The sequence below is a fragment of the Moschus berezovskii genome, chromosome 26 (genome assembly GCF_049115385.1).
Source record: "Moschus berezovskii isolate FMDL1 chromosome 26, NW_MosBer_1.0, whole genome shotgun sequence".
Lineage (NCBI taxonomy): Eukaryota > Metazoa > Chordata > Mammalia > Artiodactyla > Moschidae > Moschus > Moschus berezovskii.
Window position 1 is genome coordinate 46,548,485 of NC_142485.1, and position 24,817 is coordinate 46,573,301.

Genomic DNA, 24,817 nt, shown 5'->3' on the forward strand with positions numbered 1-24,817 from the left:
GCTCTCATTTAAAGTTGAGTCCGTAAATTGTGTTCTCTTCTCAAGTGGGGACAGCTAGGTAAGGGAATGTCTTGAGTCGCATAAAGGGTGTCAAGTACCCGTTCGCGTTTCAAGCAGAAATGTGGAATTTCACTTGAGTCTCTGCAGGGGAAATTTTCCTCATGTCACCTTGAGTGCAGAATCTTGTGGTTTTTGTCGAGTTGCGGCGGGAAGTTTGGGGTCCTTCTTGAGTTGCGACAGGGACCTCAGGAACTCGTGCGTGTAGTCCCTGGGAAGTCAGATCTCCTTTCCTTTTGGTTGGGGAATATCGGGGTTACTCTCGAGACGTGGAATGGGTATAGGGCCTCATCTAAAGTTGAGTCCATAAATTGTGATCTCCCCTCAAGTGGCGACAGCAATGTCAGGGAATGTCTTGAGTAACATAAAGGGTGTCAAGTACCCGTTCGAGTTTCAAGAGGGAACGTGCGAATTTTCTTGAGACTCTGCAGGCGAAATTTTCCTCAACTCTCCTTGAGTGCAGAATCTTGTGTTTTTTCTCGAGTTGAGGCGGGAAGCTTGGGTCCTTCTCGAGTTGTGACAGGGACCTCAGTAACTCGCTCGTTTAGTCCCTGGAATCAGGTCTCCTTTCGATTTGGTAAGGGAACATCTTGATTACTCTCGAGGCGTGGAATGGGAATAGGGCCTATTCTAAATTTGATTCCATTAATAGTGTTCTCCTATCAAGTGGGGACAGCTATGTCAGGGTATGTCTTGAGTTGCATAAAGGTTGTGAAGTACCCGTTCGAGTTTCAAGTGGGAACGTGTGATTTCTCTTGAGAATCTGCAGTGGAAAATTTCCTTATTTCACCTTGAGTGCAGAAAATTGTGTTTTTTCTCGAGTTGCGGCAGGAAGCTTCGTGTCCTTCTCGAGTTGCAACATGGACCGAAGATACTCGCTCATGTAGTCCCTGGCAATTTAGGTCTCCTTTCGTTTTAGAAGGGGAACATCGGGATTACTCTCGAGGCGTTTAATGCGAATAGGGCCTCATCTAATGTTGAGTCCATAAATTGTGATCTCCTCTGAAGTGGGGACAATATTGTCAGGGAATATCTTCAGTCGCATAAAGGGTGTCAAGTACCCTTTCGCGTTTCAAGCTGGAATGTGAGATTTATATTGGGACTCTGCAGGGGAAATTTTCCTCATCTGACCTTGAGTGCAGAATCTTGTGGTTTTTCTCGAGGTGCGGCGGGAAGATTTGGGTCCTTCTAGAGTTGCGACCGGGACCTCATGAACTCGCTTGTGTAGTTCATGGGAACTCAGGTCACCTTTCGTTTTGGTAGGGGAACATCGGGATTACTCTCGAGGCGAGGAAGGGGAATTTTGCCTCATCTAATTTTGAGTCCATTAATTTTGTTCTCCTCTCAAGTGGGGACAGCTATGTCAGGGATAGTCTTGAGTCGAAAAATGGGTGTCAAGTACCCGTTCGAGTTTCAAGCGGGAATGTGGGATTTCGCTTGGTACACTGCAGGGGAAATATGCCTGTTCTCACCTTGAGTGCAGAATCTTGTGGTTTTTGTCGCGTTGCAGCGGGAAGCTTGGGGTCCTTCTCATGTTGCGACAGGGACCTCAGGAACTCCCTTGTTTAGTCCCTGGAAGTGAGGTCTCCTTTCGTTTTAGTAGGGGAACATCGGGATTACTCTCGAGGCGTGGAATGGGAATAGGCCTTCATCTTATGTTGAGACCATAAATTGTGTTCTCCTCTCAAGTGGGGAGAGTTATGTCAGGGAATGTCTTGAATCGCATAAAGAGTGTGAAGTACCCGTCCGAGTTTCAAGGGTGAATGTGGGATTTCTCTTGAGACTCGGCAGGGGAAATTTTCCTCATTTCACCTTGAGTGCACAATTTTGTGGTTTTTCTAGAGTTGCGGCGGGAAGCTTGGGGTCCTTCTCGAGTTGCGACAGGGACCTCGGGAACTCACTCATGTAGTCCCTGGGAAGTCAGGTCTCCTTTCGTTTTGGTAGGGGAACATTGGGATTACTCTTGAGGCGTGGATGGGAATAGGGCTTCATCTTAAGCTGAGTCCATAAATTGTGTTCTCCTCTCAAGTGTTCAGAGCTATCTCAGGGAATGTTTTGAGTCGCATAAAGGGTGTGAGGTACACGTTCGAGTTTCAAGCGGGAATGTGGAATTTCTCTTGAGAATCTGCAGGGGAAATTTTCCTCATCTCACCTTGAATGCAGAATCTTGTGGTTTTCCTCGAGTTGCGGCAGGAAGCTTGCGTTCCTTCTTGAGTTTCGACAGGGACATCAGGAACTCCCGCCTGTAGTCCCAGGGATATCAGGTCTCCTTTCGTTTAGGTCGGGCAACATCGGGATTACTCTCGAGGCGATGAGTGGGAATAGGGCATCATCTAAAGTTGAGTCCATAAATTGTGTTCTCCTCTCAAGTGTGGACAGCTTTATCAGGGAATGTCTTCAGTTGCATAAAGGATGTCGAGTACCCGTTCGCGTTTCAAGTGGGAATGTGGGATTTCTCTTGAGACTCCGCAGGGGAAATTTTCCTCAACTCACCTTGAGTGCAGAATCTTGTGGTTTTTTTCGATTTGACGCCGGAAGCTTGGGGACCTTCTTGAGTTTCGACAGGGACGTCAGGAACTCCCGCCTGTAGTCCCAGGCATATGAGGTCTCCTTTTGTTTTGGTCGGGCAACATCGGGATTACTCTCGAGGCGATGAGGGGGAATAGGGCATCATCTAAAGTTGAGTCCATAAATTGTGTTCTCCTCTCAAGTGTGGACAGCTATATCAGGGAATGTCTTGAGTTGCATAAAGGATGTCGAGTACCCGTTCACGTTTCAAGCGGGAATGTGGGATTTCTCTTGAAACTCTGCAGGGGAAATTTTCCTCATCTCACCTTGAGTGCAGAATCTTGTGGTTTTTGTCAAGATGCAGAGGGAAACGTGGGGTCCTTCTCGAGTTGCGATAGGGACCTCAGGAACTCATTCGTGTAGTGCCTGGGAATTAAGGTCTCCTTTCCTTTAGGCAGGGGAACATCGGGATTACTCTCAAGGCGTGGAATGGGAATAGGTTCTCATCTAAATTTGACCCAGTAAATTGTGTTCTCCTCTCAAGAGGAGGCAGCTATGTTAGGGAACGTCCTGTGTCGCTTAAAGGGTGTCAAGTACCCTTTCGCCTATCAAGCGGGAATGTGAGATTTCTCTTGGGACTCTGCAGGGCTAAGTTCCCTCATCTCACCTTGAGTGAAGAATCTTGTGGTTTTTCACGTGTTGCGGCGGGAAGCTTGGGGTCCTTCTCGAGTTGTGACAGGGACCTCAGGAACTCGCTCGTGTAGTCCCTGGGAAGTCAGATCTCCTGTCGTTTTGGTAGGGGAACATAGGGAATACTCTTGAAGCGTGGAATGGGAATAGGGCCTCATCTATAGTTTAGCCCAGAAATTGTGTTCTCCTCCAAATGGGGACAGCTATGGCAGGTTGTATCTTGAGTAGCACGAAGGGTCTCAAGTACCCGTTCACGTTTCATGGGGGAATGTGGGGTTTCTCTTGAGACTCTGCAGGGGAAATTTTCCTCATTTCACCTTGAGTGCACAATTTTGTGGTTTTTCTAGAGTTGCGGCGGGAAGCTTGGGGTCCTTCTCGAGTTGCGACAGGGGCCTCGGGAACTCACTCATGTAGTCCCTGGGAAGTCAGGTCTCCTTTCGTTTTGGTAGGGGAACATTGGGATTACTCTTGAGGTGTGGATGGGTATAGGGCTTCATCTTAAGTTGAGTCCATAAATTGTGTTCTCCTCTCAAGTGTTCAGAGCTATCTCAGGGAATGTTTTGAGTCGCATAAAGGGTGTGAGGTACACGTTCGAGTTTCAAGCGGGAATGTGGAATTTCTCTTGAGACTCTGCAGGGGAAATTTTCCTCATCTCACCTTGAGTGCAGAATCTTGTGGTTTTCCTCGAGTTGCGGCAGGAAGCTTGCATTCCTTCTTGAATTTCGACAGGGACGTCAGGAACTCCCGCCTGTAGTCCCAGGGATATCAGTTCTCCTTTCATTTTGGTCAGGCAACATCGGGATTACTCTCGAGGCGATGAGTGGGAATAGGGCATCATCTAAAGTTGAGTCCCTAAATTGTGTTCTCCTCTCAAGTGTGGACAGCTATATCAGGGAATGTCTTGAGTTGCATAAAGGATGTCGAGTACCCATTCGCGTTTCAAGCAGGAATGTGGGATTTCTCTTGCGACTCTGCAGGGGAAATTTTCCTCAACTCACCTTGATTGCAGAATTTTTTGCTTTTCTCGAGTTGCGGCAGGAAGCTTGGGGTCCTTCTCGAGTTGCGACAGGGTCCTCCGTAACTCACTCGTGTAGTCCCTGGTAAGTCAGGTCTCCTTTCATTTTGGTAATGGAACATCGGGATTACTCTCGAGTCGTGGAATGAGAATAGGGCTTCATCTTAAGTTGAGTCCATAAACTATTTTCTCCTCTCCAGTGGGGTGAGCTATGTCAGGGAATGTCTTGAGTCGCATAAAGGGTGTGAAGTATGTGTTCGATTTTCACGCGGAAATTTGGGATTTCTCTTGAGACTGTGCAGCGGAAATTTTCCTCATCTCACCTTGAGTGATGGATCTTGTGGTTTTGTCGAGTTGCGGCGGGAAGCTTGGGGTCTTTCTCGAGTTGCAACAGGACCTCAAGAACTCGCTCGTGTAGTCTCTTGGAAGTCAGGTCACCTTTCGTTTTGGTAGGGGAACATCGGGTTTACTCTCGAGGCATGGAATGGGAATAGGGAATCATCTAAAGTTAAGTCCATAAAGTGTGTTCTCCTCTCAAGTGGGGACAGCTATGTCAGGGAATGTCTTGAGTTGCATAAACGGTGTCAATTATCCGTTCGAGTTTTAAGCTGGAATGTGGGATTTCTCTTGAGACTATGCAGGGGAAATTTTCCTCATCTCACCTTGAGTGCAGAATCATGTGGTTTTCCTCGAGTTGCGGCAGGAAGCTTGGAGTCCTTCTCGAGTTGCGACATGGAGTTCAGGAAATCACTCCTGTATTCCCTGGGTAGTTAGGTCTCCTTTCGTTTTGGCAGGGGAAAAAGGGGATTACTCTCGAGGCGTCAAATGGGAAAAGAGACTCATTGAAAGTTGATTCCATAAATTGGAATCTCCTCTCAAATAGGGAAAGCTATGTGAGGGATTGTCTTAGGTCTTCTAAAGGTTGTGAATTACCCGTTCGAGTTTCAATCGAGAATGTGGGATTTCTCTTGAGAATCTGCAGGGGCAATTTTCCTCATCTCACCTTGAGTGCAGAATTAGGTTGTTTTTCTCGAGTTGCTGCAGGAATCTTGGTGGTGCTTCTCGAGTGGCGACAGGCACCTCAGGAACTCGCTCAAATAATACCTGGGAAGTCAGGTCTCCATTCGTTTAGGTAGCGGAACATCAGCATTACTCTCAAGGGATGGAATGGGAATAAGACCTCCTCTAAATTTGAGTCCACAAATTGTGTTCTTCTTTCAATTGGGGAGAGCTATTTCAGTGAATGTCTTGAGTCACATAAAGGGGGTGATGTACCCGTTCGAGTTACAAGCGGGAATGTGGGATTTTTCTTGAGACTCTGAAGGGGAAATTTTCCTCATCTCACCCTGAGTGTAGAATTTAGTGGTTTTTCTCTAGTTGCGGCGGGAAGCAATGGGTCCTACTCAAGTTGCGACAGGGACCTCAGGAGCTCGCTCGTGTAGTCCCCGGGAAGTCAGGTCTCCTTTCGTTTTGGTAGGGAAACATCGGAATTACTCTCTAGGCATGAAATGTGAATAGGGCCTCATCTAAAGTTGAGTCCATAAATTGTGGTCTCCTCTGAAGTCGGGACAGCTATGTCAGGGAATTTCTTGAGTCATCTAAAGGGTGCGAATTACCCGTTAGAGTTTCAAGAGGGAATGTGGGAATTCCCTTCAGACTCTGCAGGGGAAATTTTCCTCATCTCACCTTGAGTCCACTATCTTGTGGTTTTTATCGAGTTGTGGCAGGAAGCTTTGGGTCCTTCTCGAGTTGCGACAAGGACTTCAGGAACTTGCTCGTGTAGTCCCTGGGAAGTCAGGTCTCCTCTCGTTTAGCTATCGGAACATCGGAATTACTCTTGAGGAATGGAATGGGAATAGGGCCTCCTCTAAATTTGAGTCCATTAATTGTGTTCTCCTTTCAATTGGGGAGAGCTATTTCAGTGAATGTCTTGAGTCGCATAAAGGGTGTGATGTACCCGTTCGAGTTACAAGCGGGAATGTGGGATTTTTCTTGAGACTCTGCAGTGGAAATTTTCCTCTTCTCACACTGAGTGCAGAATTTAGTGGTTTTTCTCGAGTTGCGGCGGGAAGCATGGGGTCCTTCTCGAGTTGGGACAGGGACCTCAGGAAATCTCTCCTGTATTCCTTGGGTAGTCAGGTCTCCTTTCGTTTTGGTATGGGAACATCAGGATTTTTCTTGAGGCGTGGAATGGCAATAGGGCCTCATCTAAAGTTTTGTCCATAAATTGTGTTCTCCTCTGAAGACGGGAGAGCTATGTAAGGGAATGTATTGAGTCGTATAAAGGGTGTGATGTACCCGTTCGAGTTACAAGCGGGAATGTGGGATTTCCCTTGAGACACTGCAGGTGAAAGTTTCTTCATCTCACCTTGAGTGCAGAATCTTGTGCTTTTTCTCGAGTTGCGGCGGGAAGTTTGATGTCCTTCTCGAGATGCTACAGGGACCTCAGGAACTCGCTCATGTAGTCCCTTGGAAGTCAATCTCATTCCTTTTTGGTAGGGGAACATCAGGATAACTCTCGAGGCCTGCAATGGGAATAGGGCCTCACCTAAAGGTGACTCCATTAATTGTGTGTTCCTCTCAAGTGGGGACAAATATGTCAGGGAATGTCTTGAGTCGCAAAAAGGGTGTGAAGTACCCGTTCGAGTTTCAAGCAGGAATGTGCGATTTTTCTTGAGTCTCTGCAGGGGATATTTTCCTCATCACACCTTGAGTGCAGGATCTTCTCGTTTCTCTTGAGTTGCGGCGGGAAGCTTGGGGTCCTTCTCCAGTGGCAACAGCGACCTAAGTTAATCGCTAGTGTAGTCCCTGGGAAGTCAGGTCTCCTTTCGTTTTGGTACGGGAACATCAGGATTACTCTTGAGGCGTGGATTGGGAATAGGGCCTCATCTAAATTTGAAAGCTAAAGTCTGTTCTCCTGTCAAGTGGTGACAGCTTGTCAGGGACTGTCTTGAGTCGCATAAAGGGTTTCTGTACCCGTTCAAGTTTCAAGCGGGAATGTGGGGTTTCTCTTGAGACTCTGCAAAGGAAATTTTCCTCATCTCACCTTGAGTGCACAATCTTGTGGTTTTTTTCGAGTAGCGGCGGGAAGCTTGGGGTCGTTCTCGAGTTGCGACAGGGAAATCAGGAACTCGCTAGTGTAGTCCCTGGGAAGTCAGGTCTCCTTTCTTTATTGTAGGGGAACATAGGGATTACTCTCGAGGCGAGGAATGTTAATAGGGATTCCTCTAAAGTTGAGTCCATAAATTGTGCTCTCCTCTCAAGTGGGGAGAGCTATGCCAGGGAATGTCTTGAGTCGCATAAACGGTGTCAAGTACCCTTTCGAGTTTCAAGCTGGAATGCGGGATTTCTCTTGAGACTCTGCAGGGGAAATTTTCTTCATCTCACCTTGAGTGCAGAATCCTGTGGTTTTTCTCGAGTTGCAGCGGGAAGATTGGGGTCCTCCTCGAGTTCTGACAGGGACCTAAGGAACTCGCTCATTTAGTGCTGTGAAGCCAGGTCTCCTTTTGTTTTTATCAGGGGAACATCGGGATTACTCTCGAGGTGTGGAATGGGTATAGGGCTATATCTAAAGTTGATTGCATAAATTTTGTTCTCCTCTCAAGTGGGGACAGCTATGTCAGGGAATGTCTTGAGTGGTATAAAGGGAGTCAAGTACCCTTTCGAGTTTCAAGTGGGAATGTGGGATTTCTCTTGAGACTCTGCAGGGGAAATTTTCCTCATCTCACCTTGAGTGCAGAATCTTGTGCTATTTCACGAGTTGTGGCGGTAAACTTGGAGTCCTTCTCGAGTTGCCATAGGGACCTCAGGAACTCTCTTGTGTAGTCCCTGGGAAGTCAGATCTACGGTCACTTTTGTAGGGGAACATCGGGATTACTCTCGAGGCATGGTGTAGGAATAGGGCCTCATTTAATTTGAGTCCATAAATTGTGTTCTCCTCTCAAGTGGGGACAGCTATGTCAGGGAATGTCTTATTCGCAAAAAGGGTGTCAAGTACCCGTTCGCGTTTCAAGGGGGAATGTGGGATTTCCCTTGAAACTCTTCAGGGGAAATTTTCCTCATCTACCTTCAGTGCAAAACATGTGGTTTTTCTCGAGTTGCAGCTCGAAACTTCCGGTCCTTCTGAGTTGCGATAGGGACCTAAGGAACTCACTCTTGTAGTACCAGGGAAGTCAGGTCTCCTTTCCTTTTGGTACGGGAACATCGGCTTTACTCTCTAGGCGTGGAATGTGAATAGGGTCTCATCTAAAGTTGAGTCCATTAATTGTGTTCTCCTCTCAAGTGGGGACAGCTATGTCAGGAAATTTCTTGATTCGCATAAAAGGTGTCAAGTAGAAGTTCGCGTTTCAAGTGGAAATGTGGAATTTTTCTTGATACTATGCAGGGGAAAGTTTCCTCATCTCACATTGAGTGCTGAATTTTGTGGTTTTTCTCGAGTTGAGGCGGAAAGCTTGGGGTCCATCTCGAGTTGTGACAAGGAACTCAGGAACTCGCGCTTGTAGTCTCTGGGATGTCAGGTCTCCTTTCCTTTTGGTAGGGGAACATCGGGATTACTGTTGAGGCGATGAGTAGTAATAGGGCCTCATCTAAAGTTGAGTCCATAAATTGTGTTCTCCTCTGATGTCGGGACAGTTATGTCAGGGAATGCCTTGAGTCGTATCAGTTCAGTTCAGTCGCTCAGTCGTGTCCGACTCTCCGTGACCCCATGAATCACAGCACGCCAGGCCTCCCTGTCCATCACCAACTCCCGGAGTACATTCAAACTCATGTCCACAGAGTCGGTGATGCCATCCAGCCATCTCATTCTCCGTCGTCCCCTTCTCCTCCCGCCCCCAACCTTTCCCAGCATCAGAGTCTTTTCCAGTGAGTCAACTCGTCGCATGAGGTGGCCAAAGTATTGGAGTTTCAGCTTTAGCATCAGTCCCTCCAATGAACATCCAGGATTGATCTCCTTTAGAATGGACTGGTTGGATCTCCTTGCAGTATAAGGGACTCTCAAGAGTCTTCTCCAGCACCACAATTCAAAAGCATCGATTCTTCGGCGATCAGCTTTCTTCACAGTCCAACTCTCACATCCATACATGACCACGGGAAAAACCATTGCCTTGACTCAGCGGACCTTGGTTGGCAAAGTAATGTCTCTGCTTTTAAATATACTATCAAGGTTGGTCATAACTTTCCTTGCAAGGAGCAAGCGTCTTTTAATTTCATGGCTGCAATCAGCATCTGCAATGATTTTGGAGCCCAAAAAAATAAAGTGTGACACTGTTTCCACTGTTTTTCCATCTATTTCCCATGAAGTGATGGGACCAGATGCCATGATCTTTGTTTTCTGAATGTTGAGATTCAAGCCAACCTTTTCACTCTCCTCTTTCACTTTCATCAAGAGGCTTTTGAGTTCCTCTTCACTTTCTGCCATAAGGGTAGTGTCATCTGCATATCTGAGGTTATTGATATTTCTCCCAGCAATCTTGATTCCAGCTTGTGCTTCTTCCAGCCCAGCGTTCCTCATGATGTACTCTGCATATAAGTTAAATAAGCAAGGTGACAATATACAGCCTTGACGTACTACTTTTCCTATTTGGAACCAGTCTGTTGTTCCATGTCCGGTTCTAACTGTTGCTTCCTGACCTGCATACAGGTTTCTCAAGAGGCAGGTTAGGTGGTCTGGGATTCCCATCTCTTTCAGAATGTTCCACAGTTTATTGTGATCCACACAGTCAAAGGCTTTGGCATAGTCAATGAAGCAGAAATAGATGTTTTTCTGGAACTCTCTTGCTTTCTCCATGATCCAGCGGATGTTGGCAATTTGATCTCTGGTGCCTCTGCCTTTCCTAAAACCTGCTTGAACATCTGGGAGTTCACGGTTTACATACTCCTGAACCCTGGCTTGGAGAATTTTGAGCATGACTTTACTAGCGTGTGAGATGAGTGCAATTGTCCGGTAGTTTGAGCATTCTTTGGCATTGCTTTTCTTTGGGATTGGAATGAAGACTGACCTCTTCCAGTCCTGTGGCCACTGCTGAGTTTTCCAAATCTGCTGGCATATTGAGTGCAGCACTTTCACAGCATCATCTTTCAAGACTTGAAATAGCTCAACTGGAATTCCATCACCTCCACTAGCTTTGTTCATAGTGATGCTTTCTAAGGCCCACTTGACTTCACATTCCAAGATGTCTGGCTCTAGGTCAGTGATCACGTTATCGTTACTATCTTGGTCGTGAAGATCTTTTTTTGTACAGTTCTTCTGTGTATTCCTGCCACCTCTTCCTAATATCTTCTGCTTCTGTTAGGTCCATACCATTTCTGTCCTTTATCGAGCCCATTTTTGCATGAAATGTTCCCTTGGAATCTCTAATTTTCTTGAAGAGGTCTCTTGTTTTTCCTATTCTGTTGTTTTCCTCTATTTCTTTGCATTGATCACTGAGGAAGACTTTCTTATCTCTCCTTGCTATTCTTTGGAACTCTGCATTCAGATGCTTATATCTTTCCTTTTCTCCTTTGCTTTTCGCCTCTCTTCTTTTTACAGCTATTTGTAAGGCCTCCTCAGACAGCCATTTCGCTCTTTTGCATTTCTTTTCCATGGGGATGGTCTTGGTCCCTGTCTCCTGTACAATGTCACGAACCTCCGTCCAGAGTTCATCAGGCAGTCTATAAAAGGTGTGAATTACCCGTTCAAGTTTCAAGAGGGAATGTGGGATTTCCCTTGAGACTCTGCAGGGGAAATTTTCCTCATCTCACCTTGAGTGATGAATCTTGTGGTTTTTGTCGAGTTGCGGCGGGAAGCTTGGGGTCTTTCTCGAATTGCAACAGGACCTCAGGAACTCGCTCGTGTAGTCCCTTGGAAGTCAGGTCACCTTTCGTTTTGGTAGGGGAACATTGGGTTTACTCTCGAGGCGTGGAATGGGAATAGGGAATCATCTAAAGTTAAGTCCATAAAGTGTGTTCTCCTCTCAAGTGGGGACAGCTATGTCAGGGAATGTCTTGAGTCGCATAAAGGGTGTCAATTATCCGTTCGAGTTTTAAGCTGGAATGTGGGATTTCTCTTGAGACTCTGCAGGGGAAATATTCGTCATCTCACCTTGAGTGCAGAATCTTGTGATTTTTCACGAGTTGCGGCGGCAAGCATGGGGTCCTTCCCGAGTTGCATCAGGGACCTCAGGAAATCGCTCCTGTATTCCCTGGGTAGTCAGGTCTCCTTTCGATTTGGTAAGGGAACATCAGGATTATTCTCGAGGCATGGAATGGGAATAGGCCTCATCTAAATTTGAGTCCATAAATTGTGTTCTCCACTGAAGTGGGGTCAGGTATGTCAGGGAATGTCTTGAGTTGCATAAAGGCTGTCAAGTACCCTTTCGAGTTTCAAGCTTGAATGTGGGATTTCTCTTGTGTCTCTGCAGGGGATATTTTCCTCATCTCACCTTGATTGCAGAATCTTGTGGTTTTTAACGAGTTGTGGCGGTAAGCTTGGGGTCCTTCTCGAGTTGCCATAGAGTCCTCAGGAACTCGCTCCTGTAGTCCCTGGTAAGTCAGGTCTCCTTTCGTTTTGTTAGAGGAATATCGGGATTACTCTCGATGCGTGGAATGGGAATAGGGTTTCATCTTAAGTTGAGTCCATAAAGTGTTTTCTCCTCTCCAGTGGGGAGAGCTATGTCAGGGAATGTCTTGAGTCCCATAAAGGGTATTCAATACGCCTTCGAGTTTCATGCGTCAATTTGGGATTTCTCTTGAGACTCTGCAGGGGAAATATTCGTCATCACACCTTGAGTGCAGAATCTTGTGGTTTTTCTCGAGTTGCGGCGGGAAGCTTGGGGTCCTTCTCGAGTTGGACAGGTACATCAGGAATTCACTCGTGTAGTCCCTGGGAAGTCAGGATTATTTTCGTTTTGTTAGGGGAGCAGTGAAAGTTCCCTTGAGGCATGGAATGGGAATAGGCCCTCATCTAATGCTGAGTGCATAAATTGTGTTCTCCTCTCAAGTGGGGAGAGCTATGTCAGGGAAAGTCTTGAGTCGCATAAGGGTGTTCAGTACGCGTTTGAGTTTCAATCGTTAATGTGGGATTTCTCTTGAGACTCTGCAGTGGAAAATTCCTCATCTCCCATTGATAGGATAATTTTGTCGTGTTTCTCGATTTCTGGCAGGAAGCTTGGGGTTCTTCTCACGTTGCGACTGGGATCTCAGGAACTCACTCCTGTTGCCCCAGGGAAGTCAGGTCGCCTATCTTGGTGAAAGGGAAACTTCGGAATTACTCTCGAGCCATTAAATGGGAATAGGGCCTCATCTCGAGTTGAGTCCCTAAATTGTGTGCTCCTCTCCAGTGTGGACGGCTATGTTAGGGAACTTTTTGAGTCACATAAATGGTGTCATGTACCCGTTCAAGTTTCAAGCGGTAATGTGGGATTTCTCTTGAGATTCTGCAGAAGAAATGTTCCTCATCTCGTATTGATGGGGGAACATTTTCATTTTTCTCGAGTTGCAGCAGAAAGTTAGGGGATGCCCTCGAGTTGCAACGGGGACCTCAGGAACTCGCTCGTGTTGCCCCAGGTAAGTCAGGTCTCCTGTCATGTTGGAAGGGGAACCTCGGGATTCCTCTCGAGGCGCAGCAGGGGAATAGGGCCGCATCTAGTGTTGAGTCGGTCAACTGTGTGTTCCTTGTTTGTGACGACAGGGATCTCGGAGTTGGTCTCAAAATTCACCTGGGATGTCAGGCCTCATCTCATGTTAAGATATCGAACTGTGCTTTCTTCTTGAGTAGTAAAACGGGTGTTAGGTCACATTAGATTTGAATTTTTACCTGGAGATTTTATCGTGTATGCTCTGAGAGTCAGGTGTCCTCTCACCCTGTGAATTGATACTCGAAGATACATTTGAATCTGTGCAGTAGAATCAGACAATATCTTGAGTGGGTGTTGACATACGTAACTTTTCCATTTCTCTTTTGAAAACCTGGGGATCCTCCTGAGTTTCAACGTGGTACACGCCTCCTCATACTCTGTGACTGGAACATCTGAATTCCATTCCAAAGAAAGCAGAGAAATCGACTCTCATTTAGAAATGAGGACTGAAAAACAGGACAAGTTAGTTGTCAGTGTGGCAGGTAACTCAGTTTTCCTCTCGGTTGGGCTGTGCATGTCGGTTTAATTTTTGAGTCGCATAAAGGATGTTAAGTAGTAACCTGTCGAGTTTCAAGCGGGAATGTTGAATTTCTCTTGCGAATCTGTAACGGAAATGTTCTTCGTCTCGCCTTGAGGGCAGAATCTTGTGGTTTTTCTCGAGTTGCCGCGGGAAGCTTGGGTTCCAACTCGCGTTGGGCAATGGATGTCTGGAACTCACTCCTGTTGCTTCAGGGATGAGAGGTCTCCTTTGTTTTGGAAGGGGAACCTCAGGATTACTCTGGGACCCTTAAATGGGAATAGGACCTCATCTCTAGTTGAATCCATAAACTGTGTGCTCCTCTCCAGTGGGGTCATCTATGTTAGGGAACTTTTTGAGTCGCATAAAGGGTGTCAAGTACCCGTTCGAGTTTCAAGCGGGAATGTGTAATTTCTCTTCAGATTCTGCAGCAGAAATGTTCCTCATCTCCAATTGATGGGGTATTTCTCGCTTTCCTCGAGTGGCAGCAGAAAGCTTGGGGTTCCTCTTGAGTTGCGACGGGGACCTTAGTAACTCCCTCGCGTTGTCCCAGGGAAGTTAGCTGTCCTTTACTGTTGGAAGGGGAACCTCAGGATTTCTCACGAGGCGCCGGAGAGGAATAGAGCGGCATATAGTGTTGTGTATGTAAATTGTGTGCTCTACTTCAATGTGGACAGCTATGTTGGGGAAGTTTCTGGGTCGCATAAAGTGTGTAAAGTACCCGTTCGAGTTTCAAGCAGAATGTGGGATTTCTCTTGAGATTCTGCAGTGGAAAAGATCTTCATCTCGCATTGAGTGTAAATTTTGTGGTGTTTCTCGATTTGTGGCAGGAAGCTTGGGGTTCTTCTCGAGTTGCGACCTCAGGAACTCGCTCGTGTTCCCCCACAGAAATCCGGTCTCCTATCCTGTTGGAAAGGGAACCCCGGGATTCCTCTCGAGGCGCAGCAGAGGAATAGGGCTTCATCTAGCTTTAGGTCGGACAACTGTGTGTTCCTTGACAGAGGTGACAGGGATCTCGCGGTTGCTTTCAAAATTTACCTAGGGAGTCAGGCCTCGTCTTTTGTTCAGACATGTGACTGCACTTTTTCTCGAGTTGTAAAACGGGTGTTAGGCCACGTTAGAGTTGAATGTGTACCTGGAAATTGTATGCTCGGCGTGTTAGGTCTCCACTCGTCTTGTGAGTTGATAATCGAGGGCACATGTGAATCTGTTCAGGAGAATCAGACAATATCTCGAGTGGCTGGTGACATCTGTACATTTTCCATTTGTGTTTTGAAAACCTGGGGATCCTCCCGAGTTTCAGCGTGGTACACGCTTCCTCGTACTTTGCGACTGGATCGTCCGGATTCCATTCCACAGAAAGCAGAGGAATCGACTCTCATCTGGAAAAGAGGACTGGAAAACGGGGCAATTTGTCAGTGTGGCAGGAAACTCGGGGTTCCTCTAAATTGGTACTGTGTATATCAGTTTAATTTTTGAGTCGCATAAAGGATGTTAAGTAACCTGTTGAGATTCAAGAATTAAGGTGGAATTTCACTTGCGAATCTCAAAGGAAATGTTCCTCATCTCGCCTTGAGGGCAGAATGCTGTGGTTTTTCTTGAGATGCACCGAGAAGCTTGGGCTCCCTCTCAAGTCGAGCCAGGGACATCAGGAACTCGCTCGTGTTGCTTCAGGGAAGTCAGGTCCCCTTTGTGTTGGAAGGGGAAATTCTCGATTACTCTCTCGAGCCATTAAATGGGAATAGGACCTCATCTCGAGTTGAATCCATAAATTGTGTGCTCCTCTCCAGTGGGGACGGCTATGTTAGTGAACTTTTAGAGGCGCATAAAGGGTGTCAAGTACCCGTTTGAGTTTCACGAGGGAATGTGGGATTTCTCTTGAGATTCTGCAGCATTATTTTTCCTCCTCTCTCATTGACGGGGGAACGTTGTCATTTTTCTCGAATTGCGGCAGAAAGCTTGGGGTTCCTCTCGAGTTGCGTCAGGGATCTCAGGAACTCGTTTGCGTTGTGCCAGGGAAGTTAGGTCTCCTTTCGTGTTGGAAGGGAAACATCGGGATTATTCTCGAGTCACGTTAGACGAATAGAGCCACATCTAGTGTTGTGTACGTAAATTTTGTTCTCCTCTTCAATGTGGACGGCTATGTTGGGGAAGTTTATGGGTCGCATAATGGGTGTCAAGTACCCGTTCGAGTTTCAAATGGGAATGTGGGATTTCTCTTGAGACTCTGTAGCGGAAATATTCCTCATCTCGCATTGAGGGGATAATTTTGTGGTGTTTCTCGAGTTGCGGCGGGAATCTTGGGGTTCTTCTCGAGTTGCGACGGGGACCTCAGGAACTCGCTCGTGTTGCACTAAGGAAATCAGGTCCCCTATCGTGTTGGAAGGGGAACCTCGGGATTCCTCTATAAGGAGCAGCAGAGGAATAGGGCCACATCTAGCGTTGAGTCGCTCACCGGTTTGTTATTCTCCAGTTGTGACAGGGATCTTGCTGTTGTTGCGGGTGAAATGACACAAAGACAAGACACACAAAAGACAGACAACTCCGGCCGGAGGAAAAATTTTGCTCAAGCCGCCTTGAGGTTTATTTTTATACCCCGGTAGCTGGACACATACCAAAATCTAAGCAATGCATTCTTCTACCAAATAAGGACAAAAAGCCAAGCACATTTCAAGGACGGGAGGAAGAAAGGGAGGAAGTGACAACATCATATTTATTACGAAGCCTGCCGAGAACTCCAGCCTCTTCCTTATTTTTAAGGAGCGCATGTTCCCTCGTATGCAGACGGACCATTAACCTTGGATATTGTGTGCAGGCTTCCTGGCAGAACATCCTGTTTCAAGCATGCTCTGCCCAAGCAGAGAGTCTTGTTTGCAGGCTTCCTTAAGCATTCTTTCTCGTGGTCACTGTTGAGCTCCTACATTTTCCCCTTCTTTCTGAGAGGCAGTAGCAAGCTGTAAGTCGGCAATAATGCATTGTCTGTCCTTTTTTAGTTGTTGCCTTCTCCACCAGCACCGGAAGACTAGAATAATAACACAGCATAATAGTATTATGAACAAAGTATTCCCAAAGAAGTTCCAATTAGAGTAGATACATGCCCAAAAAGATTCAAATTTTTCATAACTTCCTGCAAATCCTTTAACAGATTGGACCCAGTAATATCAGGTAGCGTTTTGCTAAATGTATACAAAATTTGTTGCTTTAATTCCATAATTTCCCTGGTTAGGTTATGATGCCCTGTTAAAGACCGTTTCACCTTTTCCCAACCCTCACTCATGTTGAAAGGCACAGGTGTTATACATAAGTGAGAGCAGTTCCAATCACATTTCAACACGCTTCTTGTGGATAAGACAGTTAATTGATCCCCAAGCCAAGAAACAGTATGTTGAAGATTGTGCACATAATTTGCAAGTTGGGTATCCAAATCTCGTTGTTGTTGCCGTAATAAATGAGCGTCTTTATGCCATTCCCGCACAAAGTCTGCTGTTTGGATTCCTTGATGCAAAGCAAGTCCAGCCATGGCAGCGGTTGTAGTAACTGAAGCCACTGCAAGAACTGAAGCTATGATTACTCCAAGCATGCGTCGGGATCAATGAAGCAAAGTCTGTACAGCAGTCACCAAATGAGATACAGCTAAAGAGACTGACCAAGGTCTTGTCAAACTTACAGGTAGCCATACTTCGGTTTGAGTTTTAACAACCACCATAGAAAACTTAGAATTGCGATTTTGTATGTCAAATTTTTTCCACCATGATTGATTTACACATTGTGTTAAATTACAATGATTACACGATATAGATCCCTCAGTTGCATTTCAAGTCCAATTCCCATACAACAATGCAAAGGTGTATTTTAAACAAGCCGTAGCAGAATAAGATTTATTAATATGCAAGTTAACATGTAAGGGACCTGAACTGTCACTTGTATCCAAAGTATAGTTTTCTGACCATATAGTGAGATTCCCGGAAACTGCCCACAATTTCCAAATATTCCCTTGGAAGTGGGGATACCCTAACAATTGCAACTGAGGGGGAATGAGTGCAAACTGCTGCCATTTTACGGTTTCATTACCGTTACCCATTAAAGTACCAATAATTCGATGCCATTTGAGAGTTTTGTTAGACCATTTTTCCAAAATTTGGCTATGATCAGGGCTCTTATCTACAATAACAAATCCAGAATAGTTCATGACTTTGAAACGCCGATGACCTTGGCAACTTTCCCATTCCAAGGATTCTAGAGAAGAAATAAAAAATTTAGAAGGGCATAATGGTATAAAGGTATCAGAATGATGACTCATTGGTGTCTTAGAGGTTTTGAATCCCCTGGTGGAAACAAGCACAGTAAAGACAGCAGGATGATAATTATTATATTATACCCCCCAGGTATTATAAGAGTGATGATTGTGCTTTTTTGTAGAAAGGCAAAAGGGATGTCCTCTAATGCACAAGGGGAGGCCCTCCACTGCAACAGCAACATTATTTATGTTATATTGATTATTATGGTGATACAAATGCTCAATTTCTCCACACGCGGGTGGTGGGAAGAATGCAGTTTCATTGGTGCATACCTATACTTCAGGTTCACCCCAAGAGACAGCTCTCACAAGAGGAGGATTAGGAACATAAACCCAATAAGTATGTTCTATCGCTTGCGCATACATTACCTGAGAGGTAACCACAGCCATCATAGCCAACAGCCAATTAGTAGGATTGAGAGGTTGACCAGCATTAACGAGGGTTTTTTTATCCTCCTGTGTAAGCTTCTTCAGTTGCTCCCATGTTGGAAGGGACGCAGATAGGGGAGGGAAAGTAAAGCTCCGCTGTGCAGAAAGCTCTTCAAATTTTCACACAAAGTGGTCATCCATGATGAATCTTTATCAACCGAGTTGGTGTCCAAAACCTTAAATTATCAACAGATATGAAAGCATAACTTCGTCCTAAATACATCAGTGATGCTGGAACCCAACCTTTTTATCTTTATACCAAAGGAGTATATTCAATATCTTCTTATCCTCATCTTTTCCTCGAAAATGCAATTCTGCTGCTGATAGAATTTCTTTGCGTCAAATATTCAAAAAATTTAAAGTAAGTAAGGTTTTATTCAAGATATCTTTTGGTTTCATAAATCTCTCCTGTTCCCCTTTTTTTTATTTTTTCAATATATTTACGTAAAGTACGATTAGCTCTTTCAATGGTAGATTGTCCTTGACTATTATAAGGGATGTCAAAAGTATGAGTTATATGATATTGGGATAAAAAGTGAGCTAATTTAGCCGATTGGTAAGCAGGTGCATTATCAGTTTTTAATTCAATTGGTATTCCCATAATTGCAAAACAAGATAATAAATGAATAATAGCAGCGTCATCTTTTTCAGAATGTAATGCAGTAGCCCATTGGAAATGTGTGCATGTATCTATAGTATGATGGACACATTTTTGTTGCCCAAAAGATGAAATAAAAATTAGATCCATTTGCCATATCTGATTTGCTTGTAGTCTTCTTATGTTGACACCTGGTTGGGTAAATGGTAAAGTAAAAGGCGCACATTTGGGACATGAGCGAACAATATTTTCAGCTTGTTTTTGAGCAATATCATAAGATATTTTTAATCCTTTTGAGTTAGTGTGTGGCAGATGATGCTCTTGTTTTGCTACTTTTATATGATAAAGTAATGCATGAATTGCAGCATTTCCGAAGGACAAGGGTCCAGGAAGGGCGGAATGAGCATGGATATGAGTATAGAAAATTGATTTTGAATGTTGTAGAAGCAATTGCTGCACTTGATAAAACAATTTATCAATATCTGTCTTAAGAGTTATAGGTAGGGAAACTTGAAGAAGTTGAAGACAAGAGAGAAGAGCATATCGAGAATTTGAAACAATGTTAACAGGAAGTTGAGGAAAATCTTGCAAAACTAAATAAATAGCCCAAAACTCATCAGGCTGTGAGAGGAGAATGAATGGGGAAGAACTTTAGAACGTTCAAAAGTAAAATGTCCAGCGGTGTTTTTATTTGCATCAGTAAAAACAGTGGCTCTTTTAACTGGAACATCTGAAATCGGAGATTTCATGGTGTTGGCTCGAAGAAAATCAATCAATTTAGATGACGGATAATGATTTGAAAATGAACCAGGAAATGAAGCAAGAGAGATTTGCCAATTTTTACTAAATTGTAAACATAAAGTTATCTGAGCATTTGTTAATTGAATGAAAATTTGGTGTGGTTTTTTTTCTGATAATTTGTAAGATACGATTGTGACCCTTTTGTATAAGAAAGGCTAATTTATCCATATATATATAGTTAATTTTTTAGAGAAACTATTAGGTAAAAAAAAACATTTTATTAATCCTTTTCCTTGAGCAATTGCACCAGATGGAGAATGAGGGGTATGAAATATTATGAATGCAATAGGTTGAGATGCAGAAATATATGTTAAAAAACCATCATTTAATCTGTTCAACAAACTGAAGCTCTTGGAAAACCAAGGGGGTTAAGATTCGGGGACTATCTAAAGCTGTGTCTCCTTTTAAAGCAGAAAATAAGTGTTGTAATTGATAAGTAGGAATCCCAAGTACCGAGTAAAGCCAATTAATATCTCCTCATAATTTCTGGATGTCATTTAAAGTTTTTAAATGGTATCTTTTTATTTGCAAATTTTGAGGCCAAATTTGGTGTTGTTCTAATATGGTCTTTAAATAAGAAATGGGAAAATCCTTTTGAATTTTCTCTGGCGCTATCAGCAAGTTATATTATTTCAAAGCCTCCTGTACTTTTCAGAAGAGTTTATCACGTTCAGCGATACAGGGAACTGCCAATAAGTGATCATCCATATGATGATAGAGAATATAATTAGGATATTCTTGACAGATAGATTGTAAGGAGCGAGTTACAAACTCTTGATATAAGGTAGGACTATATATCATTCCCTGTGGCAAGACTGTCCAATGGTAGTGCTTAACGGGCTGAGCATGATTAAGAACAGGAACCATGAAAGCAAATTTATCTCTATCTTGTAATTGTAAGGGAAGAGTAAAAGAAAAAAAAATATCTTTAAGATCTAATACCATTAAAGACCAATTTTGTGGAAAAAGAGCAGGAGAAGGAAGGCCCAACTGTAAGGCTCCCATGGGTTCAATACATTTATTAACTTCTCTTTAATCAGTCAACATTTTCCATTTTTCAGATTTCTTTTTTTATAACAAATACAGGAGAATTCCAAGGGGAAGTAGAAGGCTCTGTATGGCCAAGTTGAAGTTGTTTGTTATTAATTACTCTAAGGCCTCGAGCATCATTTTTGGTAATGGCCACTGCTCAACGCATTTAGGAGTATTAATTATCCATTTTAATTAGAGTGCTCGAGGAGTTTGAGCAGTGGCTATTAGTTTCCCGACGGAGTGCTTACAGAGGCTCCCATGGGAGAGAGAATATCTTTTCCCCATATATTAATAGGTATACTAACAATATAAAAAGTGACAAAAACTGTTTTTCCATTATGGAACTGGCATTGTAAAGGACGAGTACTTTTTCAAACATCTGCAATGGAGCCTATTCCGGTCAACATTAGAGGACTCTTTTCTTTGCTCCAGTCTTGGGGCCGTTGTTGGGAGGATATGACTGAAACATCTGCCCCGGTGTCTATTAGCCCTTCAAAGTTCTTTCCTTTTATGGTCATGGAAAGGACAGGATGAGAATCCTTGATGAGCATCTCCCAAAATATATGTTGCCCAGTACTTCTAAAACCTCCTGACCTTTCATAAGGAAGAGAAGAAAATGGTAGATAAGATAGAAGAAGTACTTGTGCTATACGTTCTCTAGCCAATGGTGAAATTGTAACAGAAGTAGAGACCAAAATTAAAATTTCTCCAACAAAATCAGAGTCTATTACTCAAGGAATTATGGTTAGGCCTCTTAGAGCGGCACTATTGCGGCCCAATATTAAGCCAAAAGTGCCTTTAGACAATGGGCCAAATACGTTTGTTCTTAATTTATAAATGCCACAGCCCGGAGACAAAAGAATATTTTCAGCGAGAGGCAAATCAGCAGCAGCTCTTCTTGAAGTTGCAGAGCATAAATCTGACACCATTAGAGGTTTGGTTTTTCCTGTTGTAGTGGTCATCTCTAAGGGTTGTTGGGAAACAAAGGAGTTACGTGAGGAGCAGGAGGCATGGTTAATTGCATCCCCGGCATTGATCCTGGGACCCAGGGACTGAGGCACGCTAAGTAGTTTCCGAATGTGGGTTACCAATAGGATTGCCATATTTATTAACTTTAGAGATGCATTCATTGGTCCAATGAAGCCCTTTACCACATTGGCGGCAAAGCCCATGGGGCTTATTTTGTTTTGTATATCCTTGTTTTGCCTTTATTATTTGCTATCCATTTTCATATGTCCAGGTTTCCCACAATGGTAACAATTTTTGCACTTAGAGGGCTTCATAGCTTGAGCCAAGGCAGGAGCAAAAACAGTAGCACTATGTTCAGTTCCTCCCACTCCCGAACAAGCTCTAATATATTTAGCTATAGAAGCCCCCTGTCCCGTTAAAGGACCAAAAATACGTTTACCTTCTGGGTTTGCATTTTCGAAAGCAAGTGTTTGTAAAAGTATCTCTGAAATTTCATCACGTCCAACAACCCCTCAACAGCCACCCACAATATAGCAAGAAAATCAGTATAAGGTTCATTGGGTCCTTGTAAAGTTTTTGTGAAAGAAGGCTGAGCGTGGCCAGTAGGTACAATATGGCGCCAAGCCCTAAGAAATACTTGGCGCACCTGTTGTAAATCCTGGTCAGAATATTGAGCCTGATCTCTTAATGCTCGAAATTGTCGTTCTCCCATCAATTTATCTTCTAAAGGACCAGGAGGGTTCTGTCCTTCATTAATATGAGCCTGTGTTTGGGCTTTTTCTTCTCACCAACTCTTTAATTGCAACCACTGGGATCCTTTAAGCAGAGCCTGGGCTATAGACTCCAAATCGAAGGGAAGAATCAATTTTGTCTTCTCTACAGAATCTAACATAGCCAATACAAAAGGGGATTGGGGACCATATTGAGCAACCTCAGCTTTAAGATCCTTGAAAAATTTATATTTAAAAGGCGAATATTGAACATTAATCATATTGTTGGGAGCTGCTTGCCATTGAATTGGAAATAACTGTGGAGGATCTGTAAAACCACGAGAGGGCACAGGGATATCATCATCATAAAACATGGACAAGGGAAATGAGAAAGAGGGCCCCTCTTGGCCTACATCTGGAGAACTATGCGATACCAGAAAAAGAGAAGCATAGGGAGGGGCTGTAGGAGTAGGAACCCTCTTTGTTCCTTCATTCTGTGTTTTCCACCATTGTTGAAAATTTCGGGTCACTTTATCAACATCGTCGTTCCCTTCGGACGACGAGGAGAAATCACTAGCACTATCAGATTTGATGTCTGATTCCCCATCCCTGGAATGCAAAGCAGTGGCCACGGAAGCGTCATTTAAAGTGGCCCCATTTGATTTTTTGTTTGTTTGTTTCTCAATAGGACTTCCTCATAAATTACCTCAGATTTTGTAGATTTAGTTTCACTACCGGTGGAAAGCAATGCAAGTGCTTGAGTGATAGCACTACATAGAGTCCACAATTTCAAAAGAATTATGTTCCCCTTCTGATGCTGTTGCCGTAATTCTTTCTGTATTAATTTCCATTCCTTTAAGTTTAATTGTACTTTAGGTTGGCACTTAAACCAATAACAGTGCTGCTCTACAAGATGAAATAACTCTGATAAACGACGACTAGATGCCTTTACCCCGATGGAGTGGAGAAGTCCTTTGACTAGCTCCATGTATTGTGCCTTTGCTGATGGGGAATTCCCCATAATTTTCCCGAAAGTTCCCCTGCCTTGGACCTACAATACCCGAGGGGGTACTCACCCTTTCGGTTTCGCTTGGGCCCCACGTTGGGCGCCAGATGTTGTGGGCTAAATGACACAAAGACAAGACACACAAAAGACAGACAAAGACACAACTCCGGCCAGAGGTAAAATTCTGCGCAAGCCCCCTTGCGGTTTAATTTTATACCCCGGTAGCTGGGCACATACCAAAATCTAAGCAATGCATTCTTCTACCAAATAAGGACAAAAAGCCAAGCAAATTTCAAGGACGGGAGGAAGAAAGGGAGGAAGTGACAACATCATGTTTACTGCAAAGCCTGCCCAGAACTCCAGCCTCTTCCTTTTTTTTAAGTATGCGAGCGGAACATTAACCTTGGATATTGTGTGCAGGCTTCCTGGAAGAACATCCTGTTTGCAAGCATGCTCTGCCCAAGCAGAGAGTCTTGTTTGCAGGCACATCTCTGTTTCCTTAACCATTCTCTCTTGTGGTCACTGTCGGGCTCCTAAACGCGGTTGCTCTCAAAATTTTCCTGGGGATTCATCCCTCGTCTCTTGTTCAGACATGGAACTGCGCTTTCTTCTCGAGTTGTAAAACGGGTGTTAGGCCCCATGAGAGTTGATTTAATAACTGAAGATTGTATCGAGTATGCTCAGGGAGTCAGGTCTCCACTCGTCTTCTGAGTTGATACTCAAGGCTACATTTGAATCTGTGCAGTAGAATCAGACAATATTTCCAGTGGGTGGTGACATCGGTACCTTTTCCATTTGTGTGTTGAAAACCTGGGGATCCTCCCGAGTTTCACATTGGTACCTGTCTCCTTGTACTGTGCGACAAGAACATCCGGATTCCATTCCAGAGAAAGCAGAGGAATCGACTCTCTCATCTGGAAAAGAGGACTGGAAAACGGGGTAATTTGACACTGTGGCAGGAAACTCAGTGTTCCGCTGGATTGGGGCTGTGTATGTCGGTTTAATTTTTGAGTCGCATAAAGGATGTTCAGTAACCTGTCGAGTTTCAAGTGGGAATGTGGAATTTCTTTTGCGAAGCTGCAACGGAAATGTTCCTCATCTTGCCTTGAGGGCAGAATCTTGTGGTTTTTCTTGAGATCCGGCAGGAAGCTTGGGGTCCCTCTCGAGTTGCGCTGGGGACCTCAGGAACTCTCTTCTGTTTCTTCAGGAAAGTCTGGTCCCCTTTTGTGTTGGAAGGGGAACTTTGGGATTACTCTCGAGCCATTAAATGGGCTTAAGGCCTCATCTTGAGTTGAGTCCATAAATTGTGTGCTCCTCTCCAGTGGGGACGGCTATGTAAGGGAGATTTTTGAGTCACATAAAGGGTGTCAAATACCTCTTCGAGTTTCAACTGGAAATGTGGGATTTCTCTTGAGATTCTGCAGCAGAAAATTTCCTCATCTCGCATAGATGGGGGAACTTTGTCGTTTTTCACGAGTTGAGGCGGAAAGCTTTGGGTTCCTCTCGAGTTGCTATGGGAACGTCAGGAACTCACTCGCGTTGTCCCAGGGAAGTTGCGTCTCTTTGCTGTTGG